The following is a 22,090-nucleotide window of genomic DNA, read 5'->3' as shown; positions in this document are numbered from 1 at the left end:
CTGCTCCTCTCTGTTGTTGGCCTCATTATCTTCTATTGTAAATGTGTGTCACTTATGCAGTGGGGAGCCTGGCAGCTAGAAACTCCAAGCCTCTATCATCCAGTGTGAGGATCCTCCAAGAAATGATAAACTAACTCTTCCTAATTGAGGGTGGAAGATCTCAGGGAATAATTGCATGGATCCAGTCTGTCAACCACCCACATATGTCCTGGAGGCAAGGGGGAGGGGGGGGTCATGATTGGCCAGGTGTGGGTCATATGCCTGTCTTTCTGCTTGCACCTGGGTGGATTCCTCACAGGTGTGGAGATGGAAGTAGGGGGAGGAGCAGTGGCTGAAATCTGGGCAGGAAAAAAAAAATGTGATTTGATTGGAACAGAGACTTTGTGGCAGAGTATTAGGAGACAAGTTAGGAGTGGGAAATGGGGCCAGGTTGTGTAGATCACTATCATGCAAATGAAACGGAGAACCAAATATTCAGGAAAGTCTCCGGATGTGTATGTGTACAGCTGATTCTCATTATTCACGGTACTCAGGGTCTAGAAAGTCGCCACCATTGCTGAATCAGCAAATACCGAATCATTGCCCTATGGGAAATACAAGGGTAGGTTCCTGCGAGTCTCTGGTCACATTTTTATCAACTGATCAATACATAACCTTGTTTTATGAATGTATATGTTTACAGATACTTTAATATATGCTGTCGATTCATTCGTACGGACCTCACAGCCAAAAGCACAATCACTCATGTCTGGACGAAGCTTATCTAACGCATGTATTTTCTGCATCAGGCACATCACAGCCTTCTTCCACTTAGGGGCACCGGACAGCACTTCAGGACTATGTCTGGGGCCAACTTACATAGCAAACTCACCAAACAAAAAAAAAAGCACAAACATAAGAAAAACATGGCACCGAAGAGACCACGAAATGGACACTTGCTTGTTTACCCAGTGAGAACTGAAACACGAAGGCAGGTGTTGTCTGGTCCCATCTCAGCTGGGAACGTGCCAGCGGGTGGGGTCAGCATTAGCTCTGCGCGGGTCCAAGAATGACTGAAGAAGCGTCGAGAGAATATGGATGTGGGGGCTACGCAGGCATTTTAGCGAGCAGACCAATTCACAAGTACGGAGTCTCTGAATGAGTAGGATCGGCTGTTAGTTTCCCCCTCAGTATTTTGGAGGATTCATCTGGCACTGGTGGGCAGGAAGGAGGATGGCACTGGATGGGAGATCAAGTGGGAGACACAGTGGCACTGGTGGGAGGCACCATGGGAGCCATGTGGGGGGAATGAGGGATGAACACGAGAGGGAGGTAGGGCAAGCTGGGTTTCTAACCCGACAGGACATGACCGTGGTGGGGGTGGGGAAGAGGGCCCCATCGAGGAGGGAGGGAGGGAGGGGCCAGCAGTATAGAAGGAGGGAGGGAGGGGTCAGTGAGTCTAGAGAAATGAAGAACCCAGTTTGGAAGAGAATCTGACTTCAATTCTGAAATGAGCCATTGGTCCTGTCAGACACTATGTGTTCTTCGCTCCAAGATTTTTTAAAAAGTGGACATTCAACTGACATGAAAATGAGGAACAAGTAGCGTTCTAGTATTAAATATCCCCATTTCCAATCAATTAAACAACCTTATTAATAATAATGGTAATAAAAAACCACACACATAGCACTTACTATTTGCCAGGCATTGTTCTAGGCTCTTTATATTTATTTGTCCATTTATTCCTCATAGACTATGAGGTATCATTATTAGACCCATTTTCATTTTTTTATTTGTATTCATTTTTTATTATTTTTTTATGTTTACCCCAGTCTTATTTATGAGATAGATACATGTCTGTGTACATGTATGTATATGTATATATGTGAGTATCGTGCAATTATTTAAAATGACTATGAAAGAATATAATCCAGTAGAGAGAAAAAATATAGCCCAGAGAACACATGTTAACACAGAAATTTAACATAGCTTAACAATATAGAAAACATAAACACATAGAGAAAAGACAGAAAGGAAAAGTCAAAAATGTGAAAGTAGGTGGCAAGATAATTTAAAAACTTTTTTCTTTCTACCTGTCAATATTTTTTAAGTTTTACACACACACACACACACACACACACACACACACACACACACACAAACCCTATTACTGTGCATTGAGGAGGGCACCTGTTGGGATGAGCGCTGGGTGTTGCATGTAAGCGATGAATCATGGGAATCTACTCCCGAAGCCAAGAGCACACTGTATACACTGTATATTAGCTAACTTGACAATACATTATATAATTTAAAAAACCCTATCACCTTTGTGATCGTTGATATTTTTCATTTTATTTTAATAGGCAGTTGGGGGGGAGTGACTGCTACCCATCAGTGGCTCACCCCCAGGTGCTCTAGGTCCCCTTCCAGGACCAGCTGGGTTGGGCTATCTGTCCATCCTGCAAGTTTGCTGTCCCTGAGGAAGGAAAGGTCCTTTGTGGCTGAGGGAAGGTTTTGTGTGCTTTACAAATAATCTCCTTCAAAACCTTCTGCTTGGAGCCTAGAGCTGTATCTCTACTCCTGGGCTCCAGAGACATGTCTGTCACCCAAGGCTGGGTGTCACCGCAGCCTGGGCACTGCTCTAACAGTCCTGGAATGCTTGTGTCCGAGACCTTAACTGGGGGCAGCCCTGCTGAAATGAGCTCTCTGTCCCAGGTGAGACTAGAACTGCTTCTGCGGCATTCCCCGAAGTCCAGGAGTCCTCCTGGGGGAAGACGACGGGAATGTGGGACGGGAAAAGGGTGCGGGATCTGCACCTTCCTACCCTTCACTAATATCTCCAGTGCTAGTTTTCCTTTGACACCCTGGCCGGCCAGTCTCCTTCACTCCCAATGGAGGGATTCTCACACCAATAGGCTTTCCCCCTTCTGAGTCTGCCAATTCAGTCCCTCCCTTCTCTTTGCTTTTTGTAGGGATACAGGCGACCCTTGCTACATTTCTCTCATAATTGCCGTATGGCCACTTCCATTATTACTCTGTTTGTGGAGTCATATTCCCTCTGCTTACCTCCTGGAAATGATTCCCGGAGACCCCCAACAAGAAGACTACTGTCTTCTCAGACTCAGAATGGTCACGGCCCAGTGCTTCACAGTGATGTCTCAAAGGGCCACATGGTTCCCTTTTGTTCTTTACTACATTTTTTTTACTATTTATTTTTTTAAGATTTTATTTTTAAGTGATCTTTACACCCAACGTGGGGCTCGAACTCACAACCCTGGGATCAAGATTCACATACTCCACTGAGTGAGCCAGTCAGGTGCCTCTATTAAATATTTATTTATTTATAAAGACTTTATCTGTAAATAATCCCTACACACAATGAGGGGCCTGAACTCACAACCCCAAGATCCAGAGTCGGATGCTCTTCTGAGTAAGCCAGGCGTCCTAGACCCATTTTTAGAAGAACAAACTGAGGCAGAAGGGTAGTAACCTGCCTGTAATCCATAAGCTAGTAAATGCCAGAGTCTGTTTATAGAATCCATGTTTAACTACCATGTCATGCTGGCAGTATTCGTTATGGTTTTTTTTTTATAAGCTCCCTTTTACCACACTGCTGTCTCCCTGCCTCCCCCCTGCCCATGCCAATTCTCCCCACACCCCCTCCATCCAATGTATGGTTTTGTCAATATTGCTCACCCTTTCTCATCCAAAATCGAACAGTAATAAGCCACGTTCACACTAATTTCCTTCTTCATTTTCCTCCCCAAAAACCCAACAATGATCTTTAGCTAATTTCAAATTATAGCCCACAAATCCCTAAGTCTATCAAGTTTCTTTTCTGAATAAGCCTAACCGAACTCCTCATTTTCTTATACTTAAAAAATACCAGTTTGTGGGGCACCTGGGTGGCTCAGTCGGTTAAGTGTCTGACTCTTGATTTCGACTCAGGCCATGATCTCACAGTTCCCTGTGTCGGGCTCGGCACTGACAGTGCGGAGCCTGCTTGGGATTCTCTCTCTCCCTCTCCCTTTGCCCCTCCACTGCTCGCACGTGCGAGTGCACACACTTTCTTTCTCAAAATAAGTAAACATTAAAAAAATACCAGTTTGCTAGCCTCTAGCAGAAATTGCTTTTTATTTTTTAATTTATTTTTATTTTTTTAATTTTTTTAAAGTAATCTCTACACACAATGTGGGGCTCGAACCCATGACCCTGAGATCAAGAGTTGCACAACCCACTCACTTAGCCAGCCAAGCGTCCCACTTTATCTTTTATATTTAAAACAGTAATCATCTAGATTTTTAGGTACTAATAAAATGATTCTTTTTGCCTTAAGCAACTCATGTGACATCCTCATGTTTTTGTTTTTTTAAATTTTTTAACATTTATTCATTTTTTGAGAGACAGAGTGTGAGCGGGGGAGGGGCAGAGAGAGAGGGAGACACTGAATCCAAAGCAAGCTCCGGGATCTGAACCAACAGCACAGAGCCCGACATGGGGATTGAACTCACAAACTGTGAGATCATGACCTGAGCCGAAGTGGGACGCTGAACCAACTGAGCCACCCGGGTGCCCCGACATCCTCATGTTTAAAGGAGTGACACTATATTTCTCATTGGAATACTATTTGATATTTACAAGACAACTGGAAAGTCAGACATGGGACTTTAAATAAATGCAGTGTTTGTGGAATTTGCCTAGAACATCTACACAAACATCTCTTTTGTTTGCCAGCTTTATTTTAGTTTTGATTTTGCGTTAATTCCTTAAACACAGCTGGTTTCTAAGTGTGGAGAATGTGGGAGAGGTTGTCTTCAAGAAAGGTGGGAAGCATTTAATTCAGCAAACACATACTACTCTGTGGCAGGCCCCTTTATTCAGCACACACAACCTCATGCAGTTTTCATGAAAAGAGCTTGGGCGATGTCTACATCAGCAGTCTGTCTAGGTTCAAGTGCATGGCCACAGCGTGCCAGCAAGGTTGCCAATGGGCCAAGGCTCCAAAATGCTTCACATACCTACTCACGTGCTTTAACAATAATAACAGCCTTCTAACAATGGCCATCATAATTTAAGAACTCAAAACTTTTTAAAAACCATTTGTTTTTGAGAGAGAGAGAGAGAGAGAGAGAGAGAGAGAGAGAGAAAGTAGATGCGTGCTAGAATGAGGGAAGAGTGGGCAGAGGATCCAAAGCGGGCTCTGTACTGACAGCAGAGAGCCCGACGCGGGGCTTGAACTCACGAGCCAGGAGATCATGACCTGAGCCAAAGTCAGATGCTTAACTGACGGTGCCGCCCAGGCCCAGGCGCCCCTAAAAACTCAAAACTTTTAAGCTTGCCTTGCACACCCTTATTTATATTGGAGAAGCTAAGCATCGAACTCCCTTGTCTCACCCACCCTTCCCATCTCTGGGGCTGAATGTCCTTGAGCTTACTTCGTTCTGCAAGTGACATCTGGCGTGCTACCCTAGCTGCTGCAGGTTGGACCGGGGTGACCATCTGACCTGGACCAGTTAGCACATTTTCAGTTTTAGGTGACGGAAAACCCTGTCAACCTGGTTTGAGTGAAAAAGAGGAGAAGCTTATTGGCTTACAAAGCCATAGGCCCAGCTGGCTCCAGAGGCTGCAAACGAGGCCACTAAGACCCCGATCTCTCTTTATCTCTTGGCTTCTTCCTCCTCTGTGTTGGCTACATCTGCAGGCAGGCTGTCCCTGGTGGTGACAAGTTTGCAGTTCTTTGGTGATGACAAGATGGCTGATTGTAGCTCCAGGCTCATATCACTACAGCTCCGAGTTGGGGGCAAAGGGAACGCTCCTCCCTCAACAATTTTGATATCAAATTGGCTTCAGTTGGGTTGTTGGCCCATTTCTCAATAACCATGACCACCGATGACATCAGGTACAGCTACTTGGACCACATGCAGTGAACATGAAGTAGGATGATCGGGACACTATTACAAGAAGGGAGGCAGATACTGGTGGCAAAAACATCAACTCTACACATATGACCCAAGGACATGCAATACAGAGGCTTGACTGCGGCCAAGGAGGAGGCCTGCTGGGAAAAACTCAACAGGGACGAGTGGCTGAAGAAAAACACAAGAGCCTCTCTCTGGAGGAAATGGAACTAGAAGTCCAGAACTGAGGAGCTGGTAGGGACAGTATAAGTGGAAGGACACAGAGACACAGAGACCCAGAGACCAGGAGGGAGGGGGAATGCTGGAGTCTCGTGGTAGGGAGTAGGAAAGCCCCTCGAGCTTCTGCTGAGTGAAACCAGGCTAGTCCTGGGCCTCCGGCACCTGCAACATCCTCAAGTCTTTGGGGCAGAGCTGAGCCGCTAAGATTCCTATGATCACTATCCAGGTATTTCCTCATGATGAAGACCCACGGCACTAAGTCCCAAAGGGCTTAACTAACATTTAAGTCAGGAAAGGTAAAGACAAGAAGGAAAAGAGATAAAGGGACAAAACATGGTATACGGGGGAGTGGCAGAGAGCACGATTTTCTGTGCTCTAGGAAGCTCCATGCTGTGCCAGGACGGGGTGGTGCTGGTGGTGAGGATGAGGTGTTTCCCATTATTCCTTCTACCCCTTGCCTCCGATTTTATTTCCAGGCAGCCAGCTGGAGAGGCCCCTCACCCCACCCCACCCTTAAGGAAATTTCCTGCAAGTCTTGAATGCTTAGCTTCAAGATCTTACCTAGCTACTAGTGAGGTAGGACCTGCGGTCTTTAGCCAGGCAGCTCTCAGCCCAACTACGAGTTCGGTTCTTTTCTAAAGGGTGAGAATGGCTGTGGAGAGGCAACGTGCCATCTCGGCCACATCCCCAAAGCCAGGCTCTGTGCTGTGCCTAACAATCCCCCTCCTCTGTGCCACCACATCCACCTATGGTCATGTCCCTTCTGCTCCTCTCGCCCAGTAGCTTCCATATGGTTCAGAATGGCCATCTTAAACTTCCTCTTTACTTTTCTATTTCAGTTCCCTGCAGCGAATTGGCTATATCACTTTAAGTGCTTGTCCAAATTTTCTTTTTTTAAGTTAAAAAAATTTTTTTAAATGTTTGTTTATTTTTGAGAGAGAGAGAGAGAGAGAGAGAGAGAGAGAGACAGCGTGAGTGGGGCAGGGGCAGAGAGAGAGGGAGACACAGAATCCGAAGCAGGTTCCAGGCTCTGAGCTGTCAGCACAGAGCCCGACGCGGGGCTGGAACCGGTGAACCACGAGATCATGACCTGAGACTTGACCGACTGAGCCACCCAGGCACCCCAGTTCTTGTCCAAACTTTCAAAAGAAGGATCAGCTTGTCACGTTAGGCCACACAAGTCATACAGTTGCTGGTCAACCAGTGGATTCAATGGCCCAAAGACAGGTGTCTATCTTGGTCCAATTAACTGGCAAGGGGAGGGACAGAGCAACTGCATGGCGCAGATGGTGACTTATCTCAGACGGGACTTAGCCACGGTATGTAATGACGGACTATCCAGACAACTGTGTTTTCCCACTGACATATTCAGGCGAATCAAATAGGTAGGTAACAAATATCCTTACATATTGTATTAGTTTCCCACGACTGTTTTAACAGAGGACCACAAACTGGGTGCTTAAAACAATAGAAATGCAGTGTCTCACAGTTCTGGAAGCTGGAAGTCGGAAATCCTGGTACTGGCAGAGCCCTGCTCTCTTTGCACCCTGCCTTGCCTCTTCCAGCTTCTGTGTTTTACTGACGATCTTCGGTCATCACATGGCCTTCTGTGTCTGTCTTCACACGGCTGTCTTCTTAAAGACACCAGTCAGACTGGAGCAGTGTCCACCCCACTCCAGCATGGCCTCATCTTAACTAACAATATCGGTGACAATCCTATTTCTAAATCAGGTCACTATCCGAGGTAGTGGGGGTTAGGACTCCAACGTCTCTTTTGGGGAGGACATGATTCAATCGTAACACATACCTACTCAGGTTGTACAGCCAATTTCTCCACAAATAAAATAGACATCTAACCATTACGGCGGACTTGCTACTCAAAAGGCATAGGACGCTGCAGTGAGTACTATGATATGGATGAGTATGGACGCTGGGTGGCTCAGTCGGTTAAGCATCCGACTTTTGATCTCGGCTCAGGTCACGATGTCGTGGTTTGTGGCATTGAGCCCCATGTTGGGCTCTGCACTGATAGCGTGGGGCCTGCTTGGGATCCTCTGTCTCTACCCTCCCCCACTCACACGCACCCACTCTAAATAAATAAATACATACATAAATAAGTAAGTAAAGTTTGTTTTAGAGAGTGAGTGGGGGAGAGGGGCAGAGGGAGAGAGAATCATTTTTTTTTTAATGTTTATTTATTTTTGAAGGAGAGAGAGACAGAACATGAGCGAGGGAAGGGCAGAGAGAGAGGGAGACACAGAATCCGAAGCAGGCTTCAGGCTCCGAGCTGTCAGCACAGAGCCTGACATGGGGCTTGATCATGAGACGTGAGATCATGACCTGTGCCGAAGTTGGATGCCCAACTGGCTGAGCCACCCAGGCGCCTCCAGAGGGAGCGAGAATCTCAAGCAGGTTCCATGCTCAGCGTGGAGCGCAGAACCCAACACAAGGTTCGATCCCATGACCCTGAGATCATGACCTAAGCTGAAACCAAGAGTCAATTCAACTGACTGAGCCACCCAGGCACCCCTAAAGAAACTTAAAAAAGAAAAAGATGTGTTTACTGTGTCTTTCTAGATTCATCAGATGTTCTTAGTTATGATGGTAGTCTTAGTGTTAGTAACCTCTTTCCAAAAAAGAAAAAAAAGGTACAAAGAAAATCAGTATTCAAAGGCAATATTGAGGAATAATTTTTATTTGATTTATTTATTTTTATTTACTTTTAAAAATTTTTTAAAGATTTTTTTATGTTTATTTTTGAGAGAGAGAGAGAGAGAGAGAGAGCGGGTTAGGGGCAGAGAGAGAGGCACAGAATCTGAAGCAGGCTCCAGGCTCTGAGCCGTCCGCACAGAGCCCAATGCGGTGCTCGAACCCACAAACCGTGAGGTCACAACCTGAGCTGAAGTTGGATGCTTAACCGACTGAGCCACCCAGACGCCCCTGATTTATTTTTATAGTCTTTAGTCACTGGTGAGATAAAGTGTATTAATTCAGAAAAATAAATGTTACACAGTAGGCAAAATACAAAAGCACGAAAAATGCATCCAACTGCTCTTAGCTCCTTTAGGGTGTCTTATGTGGAGCCTGTGTAAAGGCCAAGATGGCTGACATCTTCAAGGAAGAAAGAATCTTTTGTAGCTTCAGGAAGTAGTGACCATGTGGAAGAGAGTAACAGAGGAGCTGGAGGCAGCCCCTGAGACAGAGTCTGGCATAAAAGGATATGAATGTGTAAATAACTTTTTCCTGTTGAATGCCAACGTCTCCCTTTAAAAACAAATGCCAAAGAGACATTTTAATAGTTTCAGAGAAGAGAAAGACTCATCTTGGAACTACAGGAATGTACCAAAAAAATAACGTAAGGCAGGAAGGAAATTGTGTCAAGAGTTTGTATACATAAAATCCTTAAAACATTATTATGAAGTAGAAAGTATTACCTACATCTTTTTGTGTTTTCTTCTTTCATAAGAAAATGAGACCAGGGGCGCCTGGGTGGCTCAGTCGGGTAAGTGTCCGACTTCGGCTCAGGTCATGAGCTCCAGGTCTGTGAGTTCGAGCCCCGCGTTGGGCTCTGTGCTGACGGCTCGGAGCCTGGAGCCTGCTTCGGATTCCGTGTCTCCCTCTCTCTCTGCCCTCCCCCACTCACATTCTGTCTCTCTCTGTCTCTTAAAAATAAACAAACATTAAAACACCTTTTTTTAAATAAAAAGAAAATGAGACCATTTCTGGAGCCTGACTGCCCGTCTCTCTTCCATTCTCCCAGAAGCTGTCTCCCTCTCCCTTGTGTTGTCTACACAGCTGGGGCCAGAGTCACAGTTCTGTAGTACGGCTGCATTCATGCCATTCTCCTCTGCAAGAAGTCTTGTTTCATCCTTATTACCTAGAATAGGAGTTTCCAAACTTTTTCATAGCAGAACCCTTTTATTAAGGGAAATTCTGTACAGATTTTACGTATATCTATTTATGTGGGACTACATCAATTTATGTTTATCTATTGGACAAAAGGAGTATTTGATGAAGATAGTTTTTTTTTTTTAAGTTTATTTATTTTGAGATAGAGCACATGTGTGGGGGAGAGGGGCAGAGACAGAGAGAGAGAGAGAGGGGGAGAGAGACAATCTCAAGCAGGCTCTGTGCTGACAGTGCAGGGCTAGATCTCATGACCATAAAATCATAAACCTCAGCCGAAACCCAGAGTCGGATGCTTAACCAACTGAGCCACCCGGGTGCCCCTGACATTCTTTTCAAATTCAGGTTAATAATATCATCAAGTTAACAAGAACACAGAAACTATTCTCCTAAAAACAGCACTTTGAAATTAGGCAGTGAAATAGAGAGGAAGACCATTAGTGTTAGGACGAGTAGTCAGTTAAGTTCTGCATTTGACGATAAAATAAAAAGAAAACTCTGATCCACGCAGATAATCATAAATCTGTTCTCCACATTCTATCCCAGTGATCTTTTAAAAATGCAAACCTGATTAACATATTTCATCAACTCGTTAAAACGCCGACGGTAAATTGCATCATTATTTCATGTATAGTCCAGAAAAGAAATGCTCAGTAAATGTTGATTTGGGAGATATTAAGATGTGAAAACAAGCGTGTCCCACAATCACTGGAATGTGGTATGCCAGCCGCGTCATCCTTTTAAAGATCAATGGCGTCTGGTTCTCTCGGAATCACGACAACACTCCTGATGTTCACCACTCTGTTCTCTGCACCCTAGCTGCACTGGCCTTCTTTCCATTCACCCAGTCTTCCAGATGGCAGATCAAGCTTCACTTCCTCTGGAGAGCCTTCCCTGACCTCCCTGACCAGGCCACGTTCCTGAGCATTTAAGTGTCTCCTTGACAGCACTTACCATGGTGGACATCTTCTTTGGTTCCCATCTTAGGTTGGCTTATGTGTTTGTATGATTAGCATCTAGCTCCATGAGGGCAGAGAACATGAACTTCTGCTCCCCACAGCTCCCCACTGTAGCATCCTGTACACAGAAAGCACTCGAGCATTTGTTGAATAAATGAATTGAAATACAAAATTTAAAAATTCATGTTGCTCATTTTCAGATATCCTTCAATTCAAAGGATCCAGAAGATTCATAAATGTGAGCAGTAAGAATTGTGTTTCATAGTTGAGTCATTAACAATATCTACCAAATTCCTGTCTCCTTATCACAGATACCAAATTTAGACAAAAATCATTGAAAATTACTATGCGTTAAAACTCTGTCCCTGAGTGTTATTATCACAAGGTGGTCAGTGTGTTTTTGTGAATTCTCAGTTCCAAGATTCTGTGCTGAGCTGGTAAGCCCGAGCTTCTGATTTTCAGGTTTCCTCTCTGCTCTGATTATACCTGCCTTGTACAGGCATGAATCCAAAGAGGGTTGGTCAGAGCTCAACCTTCTGAAACAATGACACATTTGTAAGAAATTCTACTGTGTTCACAGCGATGATAGATGCTTTCCTCTGGCCTCCACCAAAACATGTTCATCTAGATTTTGGAAGCACGAGTTAAGGCATTAAAATTTGGTATATAAAATAACTGAGGGTGTAGGTATTTCTTTCGTATAACAAGTTTTAAATTAGTGAAAAATATTCCCAAAGAGGTTATTTGAATAAAATGCTTGTGCAACCTCAGAGGTACATTTGTTTGCAAAACCAAAGGGTAATATGAAAACCACTGACTCGCTGTATCAAGTTTTTTTGTTTTCAGATTTTATTTTTTTAAGTAATCTGTACAGCCAACATGGGACTTGAACCCACAACCCCGAGATCAAGAGTCACAGGCTCTACAGACTGCAGCCAGGTGCCCTGGGCTATATCAGGTCCTAAGGCTTGATTTGTCAGGAACTTCCTGATCTGCTCCCTGGCTGCCGCTCAGTGGTCCTGGCACCCAGCTTCACATCCCGCAAGAAGACAATACTTAGGACTTGTTCCGGAACAAGCTCTGTGCTCACGCGTTTGCGCAAAGGCCCATCCCTGGCTTTTCCGTCTTGGTCTCAAGCTCACATCTAGTAGTTTTCACTGAGTCTTCCCTGATGTGCTGACTTTTCAGGATTCCCTCCAATTCCCTGACCAGGCAGCTCAGATCTCTGCTACATGACCTTGCTGTCACCTGTCTCCCCACTAGACTGCAAGCTTCCTGAGGGAAAGGAACTCATCTTTGCACTGTTGGCACGTCCGGGACTTGGTGTGCAGCAAACACTGAAAGAAGCCCTTTGGGAGCTTTGCCAACTTGGGTAGTTTCAATTGTTTGCCAGTAGAAAAATTTCTATCTTGTGGTTTTATTTTTTTAATTTTTTTAAAAAGTAGGCTCCACGCCCAAAGTGGGGCTTGAACTCACAACCTCGAGATCGAGAGTCATGTGCTCCACCAACGGAGTCGGCCAGGTGCCCCTCTCTTGTGGTTTTTTAAATTGTATTTCCTTGATCACTAGTAAGATTAAGCATCTTTTCATGTTTATTAGTTATGTATTTCAGTTTCTTCATGTTCCTTGCCCATTTTTCTGCAATGTTATTTACTTTATTAATTTGCAAATATTTTTTATTGCCTCGACACTTGTGAGACTATTTTAAAGCTCTCCCACGTAGGAAATTCCATATCCTTTCGTAGTCATTCGTCCCACTGAGCCAGTTCTTCCCTACGTTTAACCCAAATGCCACACGCTGCGGTGGGGGCTAATGCCTCTCGTTTTTTGTTTTTTTTTTTTTTAATTTTTTTTTTTCAACGTTTATTTATTTTTGGGACAGAGACAGACAGAGCATGAACGGGGGAGGGGCAGAGAGAGAGGGAGACACAGAATGGGAAACAGGCTCCAGGCTCTGAGCCATCAGCCCAGAGCCTGACGCGGGGCTCGAACTCACGGACCGCGAGATCGTGACCTGGCTGAAGTCGGACGCTTAACCCACTGCGCCACCCAGGCGCCCCATAATGCCTCTCGTTTTGAGCCCTGCTGAGTTAATGGAGAATAGCTGATTATCATCAATTATGATGAAATCATTCTTAAAAAAAAAAAAGTACCGTTAAATAACCCAGACCTACCTGTGTAGTTAAATAATCGTGTAATTATTTTAACCTATATGAATGGATTCTATTTCCTAATTATCTTTCTCTTTACTCCTCAACTGTGAGTCTTCTACATTCTTGAATCCAGAGCTTAGAAGTGGGGCCCAGGGACTGGCTAGCGGTGAGCGTAACTGAAGATGAACTTACGGTTGATTTCTGCACTTCTATTCTTGCCTCTCATGGTGGCGCCTCCCCCTCTTGAAGGCTACTTTTTTATTTCAGCGCTTGATAATCACTCCTAAAATATTCATCAGCCAGACTGAGCAAGATTACAGAGCAAGAATTCCCTTTTAGTAATTATTGCTCTGCCCCAAGCGCTTGACACTCTTAATCAAAATTCTGTGGCTCTCTTACCATGTGTCCATATTGGTAAGGAATCTACGTTAATAATGCTGATCCTACCCTCTAATACCTAAACCATGTTGGCAAATGGGTTTTAAGGCAAATGAAATGGCATGTTTCTTCGTCTTCTTTAAATGTTTATTTATTTTGAGAGAGGGAGACAGAGAGAGAGAGACAGAGAGAACACGTGCTAGCAGGGCGGAGGGGGGTGGGGGGGATGCGGAGACAGAGAAGGAAAGAGAAAATCTCAAGCGGGCTCTGTGCTGACTGTGCTGACAAGCCCAGTGAGGGCTTGACCTCACGAGCCGTGAGACCGTGACCTGAGCCGAAATCAAGAGTTGGACGCTTAACTGACAGAGCCACCCAGGTGCCCCTCTTCTTCTTTTTTCCCCCTAGATCATTGGCCACTTTGTCCTGACCCCCCATTCTCCAAGTCAGCATGTATTTTCATAACTATGCTCTGAGGTTGGTCCTCTGTCCAATGAGCCTTTATAGGATGGTTGTAAACTGATTCCCTAATAAATGGGTGTTTCCTATAGAATATAATCTTAAACATGTTAAAGTCAAAAATAGACTGCATCAATTCTTCCAAATCCCCCTTTCAAGGTTAGAATGAATGAGTCTGACAAGGCTTTTTTCTCTTCATGAGTATTCACTTATCTGTTCAAAAACAAAAAACAACTTTAATTCAGAGGACTCTTTAACTTTAGAAAATTATACTGCTAGAGTTGTCCTAACAAAGTACTCCAGACTAGATGGCTGAAACATAGATTTATTTTCTCATAGTTCTGGAAGGTAGAAGTCAGGGTGTTGGCAGGGTCGGCCTCTTCTGAAAACTTTCTCTTTGAAATGTAAATGGCTAGTTCCTCCCTGTGTCTTCACATGGTCTCCTGTCTGTGCATGTCTGTGTCTTAATCTCTTTTTATAAGGACACCAGCCATATTGGATTAGAATCAACCCCAATGACCTTGCTTTTTCTTTTCTTTTCTTTTTCTTTTTTTTTTTTTAAGGCAGAATAGATTGAGAAAAGCTAAGGCACAAATACAGACTTTAGAAATAGCAACATTAATGTGGTCATGAAGGCAAGAAGCACTTCAGTTGCCATAAACCTAGAAGAAACCAAGAAAGAATCCATGGACTGTAACAAAGGGAAGCATTTCAAGAAAAGGCTGATCAACAGCATGAAACGTCAAGTATGCTAAGGTCATAAGACATCCTTTAGATTTAACAATTCTAGATTACTGAGTAACATACCAGGAGTAAGAGGGAGGTAGGAGTTGTCTTAAGGAATGAATGAGAGCAAGGTCACAGAAGCAGTGAGTACTTTGTGAAGGAAAAGAGGAGGTGAGAGACAGAAAGGACGTGGGGATGCCTGGGTGGCTCAGTTGGTTAACCTCAGCATCCAACTCTTGATTTTGGATCATGTCATGATCCCAGGGGTGTGGGATTGAGCTCCATGTCAGGCTCAGCTGGGCATGGAGCCTACTTAACATTCTCTCTCTCTCTCTCTCTCTCTCTCTCTCTCTCTCTCTAAATAAAAGGGATGTGGGGTCAAGGATGTGATTTTTATTTTGAAGTGACAATATGAAGGAAAATAATCCAAGAGTAATTTGTTGCATATTAATCTCTGAATCATTCTGAGTCATTCACTGTTTTCATTGAAAGATTATTTTGTTTTAAATGGAAACCAAGCTGAGATGTAGCTGTGGCATTTAGAAAAAGCCTAAGTAAGACTGGCCAAAGGTTATTCTCTGCTTGGTCATAATGGATGGATCCCAGGCAATTTGTTTAAGCTCTCTAAATCCCAGTTTCTCACCTATGTAATAATCGTACCCATTTTGTAAGCTTGTTTCAAGGATTAAATGCCTCACCTGTTATAAGCACTCAATGTTTAATTTTATTATAACAATTAGGTTTGTTATTAAGAGGTGGCTTTAGAGGGATCAAGCAAATTCTATTTCTGGATTTTAATATGGTTCTTAGGTGAATAATTGTTCATTGAGATATATAGTAAGAAAAAAACCAAGCATCTTTTAATTTTTTTATTTAAAAAAAAATTTTTAATGTTTATTTATTATTGAGAGACAGAGCGTGAACAGGGGAGGGGCAGAGAGAGGGAGACAGAGAATCGGAAGCAGGCTCCAGGCTCTGAGCTGTCAGCACAGAGCCCGACGTGGGGCTCAAACTCACAAACTGCAAGATCATGACCTGAGCCGAAGTCGGACGCTTAACCGACTGAGCCACCCAGGCACCCCCCAAACATCTTTTTAAAAAAAGTATTTTAAGTTTATTTACTTGAGAGAGAGCAAGCGCAAAAGCAGGGGAGGGGGAGAGAGGAGAGGCAGAATCCCAAAGCAGACTGCACCATCAGCCCAGAGCCTGATGTGGGGCTTGAAGTCATGAACTGTGAGATCATGAGTTGAGCTGAAACGAAGAGTTGGATGCTTAACCAACTGTGACACTCAGGCACCTCTTTAAAAAATTTTTTTTAAGTTTATTTATTTATTTTGAGAGACACAGACAGACCAAACTGATCTTTTACCTAAGTAAGCAGGGAATCTATTTCAATGTTAAATCATAACTTGTTAAAAAGTTTATTAATTTATTTTGAGAGAGAAAGAGCGTATGAACATGCGAGTAGGGAAGAAGTAGAGAGAGGGAGGAAGAGAGAACATCTCAAGCAGGCTCCACGCTGTCAGTGCAGAGCGACTCGGGACTTGATCTCATGAAACTGAGAGATCATGACCTGAGCAGAAATCAAGAGTCAAACGCTTAACTTACTGAGCCACCCAGGCACTTTTGAAAGTGAAGAATGCTACCAATCTCTCCAAATCCCTAAATAATCCGATAAACCGTTTAGAATTTCTAAATGTTATGGAGATGTTAGAATACTAGCATAGTTATTCACTTCTTTAAATATTCAATTTATTTAATCTAAAAAAAAAAGTTCACCCATTTCTCCCATTCCCCACTCCCTGCCTCTGGCAATCATCAATGTTTGTTCTCTATGAGTTTGGTGTATATGTGTGTGTGTGTGTGTTATATCTTAGATTTCACATATAAGAGAGATCATATGGTATTTTTGTCTTTCTCTGACGTATTTCATTTAGCATAATACCCTCTGGGTCCCATCTATGTTGTTGCAAATGGCAGGATTTTTTTAAGTAGGTTTCATGCCCAGCGCAGAGCCCAATGTGGGGCTTGACTCATGACCCTGAGATTAAGACCTGAGCTGAGATCAAAAGTCGGATGCTTAATGGACTGAGACACAAAGGTGCCCAAAGATTTCATTCTCTTTTATGGCTGAAAAATATTCCACTCTTTGTGTGTGTATGTGTGTGTATGTATATAACTGCTTTGTCCATTCATCCACTGTTGGACACTTACACTATTTCCGTATCTTGGCTATGATAAATAATGCTGCAATGAACATGGGGGTGCATATATCTTTTTGAATTAGTGTTTTTATTTTCTTTGCACAAATATCCAGAAGTCAAATTGCTGGGTCATATGTGGTTCTATTTTTAATTTTTGAAAATGTTTATTTATTTTGGGGCACCTGGGTGGCTCACTCAGTTATGCATCCAACTTTGGCCCAGGTCATGATCTCGAAGTTCACGAGTTCGAGCCCCATGCCGGGCTCTGGGCTGACAGCACAGAGCCTGGAGCTTGCTTCAGATTCTGTGTCTCCCTCTCTCTCTGACCCTTCCCCACTTGTGCACGCTCTCTCTCTCTCAAAAATAACTAAACATTAAACATTTAAAAAATTTAAAAAATGCTTGGTCTCTTTATTTAAAAAAAAAGTTTATTTATTTTGAGTGGGGGAAGGGGTAGAGAGAGAGGAAGACAGAATCCCAAGCAGGCTGTGGCAGAAGAGAGAAAGACAGAATTCTAAGCAGGCTCCATGCTGTCAGTGCAGAGCCCAACGTGAGGTTCAATCTCAGTGAGATCACGACCTGAGCTGAAATCAAGAGTTGGCTGCTTAACTAACCGACCACCCAGGTGCCCTGCTATGCTGAGGCTTTTAAGTTCGATATAGTCCAACTTGTTTACATTTTGGCTTTTGTGGCTTTTGCTTTGGGTAGCAGATTTAAAAAATCATCCCCAAGACTTATGGCAGCTTACTGCCTATGTTTTCTTCCAGGATTTTATGATTTCAGGTCTTCTATTCAAGTCTTTAGTCCATTTTGAGTTTGTGTACGGTATGAGATAGTGATCTATTTTCATTCTTTTGCACGTCTGTCCAATTTTCCCAAAATCATTTACTGAGGAAACTTTCCTTTCTCCAGAGTGTATTTTTGGTTCCTTTATCATAGATCAATTGACCATATAGGTGTGGGTTTATTTCTGGGCTCTCTATTCTGTTCCATCGATCTGTAGGTGTATTTTGGTGCCAATCCCACATCGGTTTTTTAATTTTTATTTATTTTTAAATATTTCTTTTGAAGTTTATTTATTTTGAGAAAGAGTGAGGGAGTGCAACGTAGGGAGAGAGGCAGAGAGAGGGAGAGAGAGAATCCCAAGCAGGCTTTGCACCCTCAGTGCGGAGTCCGACGCGGGGCTCGAACTCACGGAAAGGCAAGATCAGGACCTGAAACCAAGAGACAGACACTTAACTGACCAGGCACCCTGGGACTGTTTTCTCAATTTCTTTTTCTGATAGTTCTTTATTAGTGTATAGAAATGCAACAGACTTTTGTGTATAGATTTGGTATTCTGCGACTTTCCTGAATTTGTTTACTTTGTAACGGTTTTCTGATGGAACCTTCGGAGTTTCCCATGTCATCTACAAACAGGGACGCTTTTATGTATTCCTTTGCAATTTGGAACCTGTCATTTCTTGCCCTTGCCTAATTGCCCTGGCTAGGATTTCCAGTACTATGTTGCATAAAAGTGATGACTGTGCATCCTTGTCTTCTGACCTTACAATTAAAACTTTCAGTTATCACCATTGAGTACGATGTTAGCTGTGGGCTCGTCATACAGTATATGGCCTTTATTATCTTGAGGTGTGTTCCGTCTACACTGCTTTGCTGAGAGGTTTTTTTTTTTTTTTCTTTTTAAATCATAAACGAAAGTTGAGTTTTGTCAAATTGGTACAATTAATAATCTTTGGATACTGAAGTATATGAACTCTTTGCCTGCTACATATGCGGCCAACATTTTCTCCCAGGCAATTTATTAATTTTAAGTATTATTCATGAAACAAAACCTTTTTATTAAATTTTTTTTTTAATTTTGAAGTAATCTGGACACCGAGTGTGGGGCTCAAACATATAACCCTGAGATCAAGAGTCACATCCTCTACTGTGTGAGCCAGGCAGGCGCCCACAAAACTTTATTTTGTAGGTACTTGATCTGCCATTCTTCTCCTTTCTGGCTTCCAGATTCGGAGTCTTGTGTATACTCTACCTCCAGACTCAAATGATATTCTCCCTTATTTTCTTATGGTACTTTCATAGTGTACATTTGTGTGTATAACATTTAGCTCTTTGATCCATGTAAGATACTATTCAGTGGTTCTTTATTTCCGTACTGATCTCAAATGGTAAGTGGGAATTTTCTTTGTTTGTTCGTTTATTCTGAGAGAGAAAGAAAGCATGAACCACACTCAGGGGAGGGGCAGAGAGAGAATCCCAAATGGGTGCCAGGCTGTGAGGGCAGAGCCCCACTGCAGACTGGTGGTGATCCCATGGAACTGTGAGATCATGAGCTGATCTGAAATCTAGAGTCAGATGCTAAACAGACTGAGCTACCCAGGCTCAAATGTTAGGAGGCATTTTCTTTTCTTTTCTTTTTTTAATGTTTATTTTTGAGGGAGAGAGAAAGAGCAAGCCTAGGCGAGGGAGGGACAGAGAGAGAGAGGGAGACACAGAATCTGAAGCAACCCCCAGGCTCTGAGCTGTCAGCACAGAGCCTGACATGGGGTTCAAACTCACAGACCGCGAGATCATGACCTGAGCCAAAGTCAGATGCTTAACCGACCGAGCCACCCAGGTGCCCCTAATGATAGGTGTTGTTTAAGGAATGGTGAGAATGGTGATCCTGGAGTCAGGAAGCACTCAGTTTATAATAACCTAAATAATAACTTAGAGAAAAACAGCAACCTTGAATTTTAGCATATAGGTTAAAGTCCTATTTTTTTTTTGTAAATAAAATCCATTTATTCATTCAAAATAGAAACTTTCAGCAAACATAAAATGAAAGGACACATCTTAAATGTGATTTAAAAAATCTACAGCACACATCATACTTTATGGCAAAATACTGAAAGCCTTTCCCATAAGTCTAACAGCAAGACAGAATGCCTGGTGTCATCATCTTTCTTCAACATTTTAGTGGCAGTCTTAGCCAATGTCATAAGGTAAGGACAAATAAGATAGGAGGCTCAGAAAGGAAGAAACATGTCACTATTCACAGAAGACAAGAACGTGTCAGAAAATCTAAAAAGTTACAAATTTTTAAAATTAGTAAGTGACTTGGTAAGATCACCAGATAAAAGGAAATTTACTGGAAGCAAAAATCAATTGTTTTATTAAAAATTTTTTTAATGTTTTTATTTTTGAAAGAGAGAGAAAGAGAAAGGGAGAACGAGTAGGGGAGGGGCAGAAAGAGAGGGAGACACAGAATCTGAAGCGGGCTCCAGGCTTTGAGCTGTCAACACAGAGCCCGATGCGGGGCTAGAACTGGGAAACCATGAGATCGTGATGTGAGCCACCCATGCACCCCTAAAATCAATTGTTTTCATTAGTAGCCATAAATAGAAAATACAATTTTAAGAAGCAATATAACTTACGATAAAATAGGTAAACACCTAGAAATCTAACAAAAATATAAGATTTCCATACTATAAGATATTGTTGACCAAAATTAAAGACTACCTAAAAAAATTCTAGAAAATGGGTATACTGTACTGTTGATTGGAAACTTGATATCATAAAGATGTCAATTCACCACAAATGAAGCTATATATTCATTGCAATCCCAATCAAAACACCAATAGGTACTTTGTGGAAACATAAGCTAATTGTAAACATAAAAAATAAAAATAAAATATGAGGTGAGTAAAGAGTTACTATAATCCTTTTATGGAAAAGGTGAAATTTGGCTGGTTTGGCATTGGAAGAAAACAACACAAGAAACATTTCCTCAGTAGTTGGCCGCTCTGTACCAGGCACGCTGGTAGGTATTTTGCAGTCAATATTCCCCAGAACCTCAGCTCCTGAGATACTCAGAGAAAAGGGGGCTCCAGAGTCACAAGCCTATAGGAAAAGCTCCAAGGTACAGTCTCCTCTTGAGAGATGCATGGTGGACAGCAGGATTTGAAAGGCTCTGACAAATTCCGGAGAAGAGAAGCAAATAGACTGTGTTTGACCCAGGATTTTCCAATCCTATTTGATCAGACAACCTCTCTTTGAAAAACACTGGCCTGGAGTGCTTTATGTATATATATATATATATCTGGCTTTTACTGTATCTGTGAAATAGCCAAGAGCTGAATGGCTCATTTTACAGATGAAGAGATGGAACCTCAGGCAGGTGGAGACTTATACCAGGTCACATAGCTACTAATATAGAATCTTCAATGCAAATCTAATTTTTCTCAAAAAAAAAAAAAAACAAAAAACCGAGTGCTGTTTCCAGGATGAAATACCACTTTCATGCAAAACAGCATTTTAGAAATGGAATAAACCTTCGTGATCTCTTGGACTAGGAAACTTACAACGTTGATGAGGCAACGGGGGCCCAGAAAAATGAAGTGCCTTGCCCCAGGTCAAGAGCTTGCAGGCTAGCAGGAGGAATAAAAGAACCCATGACTCAGTGACTCCCAATTAAGTGCTCTACTGCCCCATATAATTAGGAGACAAATCTGTGTCAGTGTAGGGTGAGACCAAATTAACTGCCCAGAATGAGTAGGTGCTCATAGGTGCTGAATGAACGATTTACCTGAGAAAAGATATGATCCTGGCGCTCTGTCGGGCCCTCGTGTAATTTTGAAATGAGGGTTTAGGAGTCACTGGACAACTGGCTTCTAATATGGTAAGGCACTGAATACTGTAATTTTTAAGAATTTGATCAGCTTATTTGTATTATTTTATCCCCCCTCTCCCCAAAAGTGCCACGTCACTTTGGAAAATGAAAAGGAATTTCCATTTCTGATGAAAAGCCACTTGACAATTCGAATCGGGTACCTCCTGGAGTGTCACGGGCTGGGAATCATTTTTCCCAAGGGCGTCAGGTCTGAGGAATGGAAGGACAATGCAGGAGGCGTGAACACCTGGCGGAACCCGTGGGGCAGGGCAGGGAGCTCAGGGCAGGTGTAGGTCGCTGCAGGTCAGAAAGAGGTGGGAAAACCAGAACACTCCCGAGGAGGGCCTGGAGCAGAGGACCGGACGTTCTAAGAGTGAAGAGGGGAAAAGCCTATATTTAACAGCAGAGGGAAGAACAAGGAGCTTTGGGAGACAAAGAGCCCCCAAAGAGGGGGATTCTGTGTCTCCCTTTCTGCCCCTCCTCAGCTCGCGCTCTCTCTCAAAAATAAAATAAACATTAAAAAAAAAAAAGGAACGGC

The 22,090-nt window shown here is 43.0% G+C and overlaps 1 protein-coding gene and 1 long non-coding RNA gene across 5 annotated transcripts in view; both read right to left on the bottom strand.

Moving 5' to 3' along the window:
* Positions 1 to 22,090, bottom strand: part of FBXO36 (F-box protein 36) — an 87,861-nt gene that overhangs the window by 59,296 nt on the left and 6,475 nt on the right. The window lies entirely within an intron of this gene.
* On the bottom strand, positions 15,575 to 22,002 carry LOC128314140 (uncharacterized). Its single transcript, XR_008295599.1, has 2 exons — positions 21,469 to 22,002; positions 15,575 to 18,112 (listed from the first exon to the last, which is right to left on the bottom strand). It is a non-coding gene; the product is annotated as an uncharacterized LOC128314140 (long non-coding RNA).

This window comes from Acinonyx jubatus, chromosome C1, assembly GCF_027475565.1.
Source record: "Acinonyx jubatus isolate Ajub_Pintada_27869175 chromosome C1, VMU_Ajub_asm_v1.0, whole genome shotgun sequence".
In the NCBI taxonomy this organism is placed as follows: Eukaryota; Metazoa; Chordata; class Mammalia; order Carnivora; family Felidae; genus Acinonyx; species Acinonyx jubatus.
Note: the sequence above shows the minus strand (reverse complement) of the source record. Positions and strands in the feature narration are given on the sequence as shown.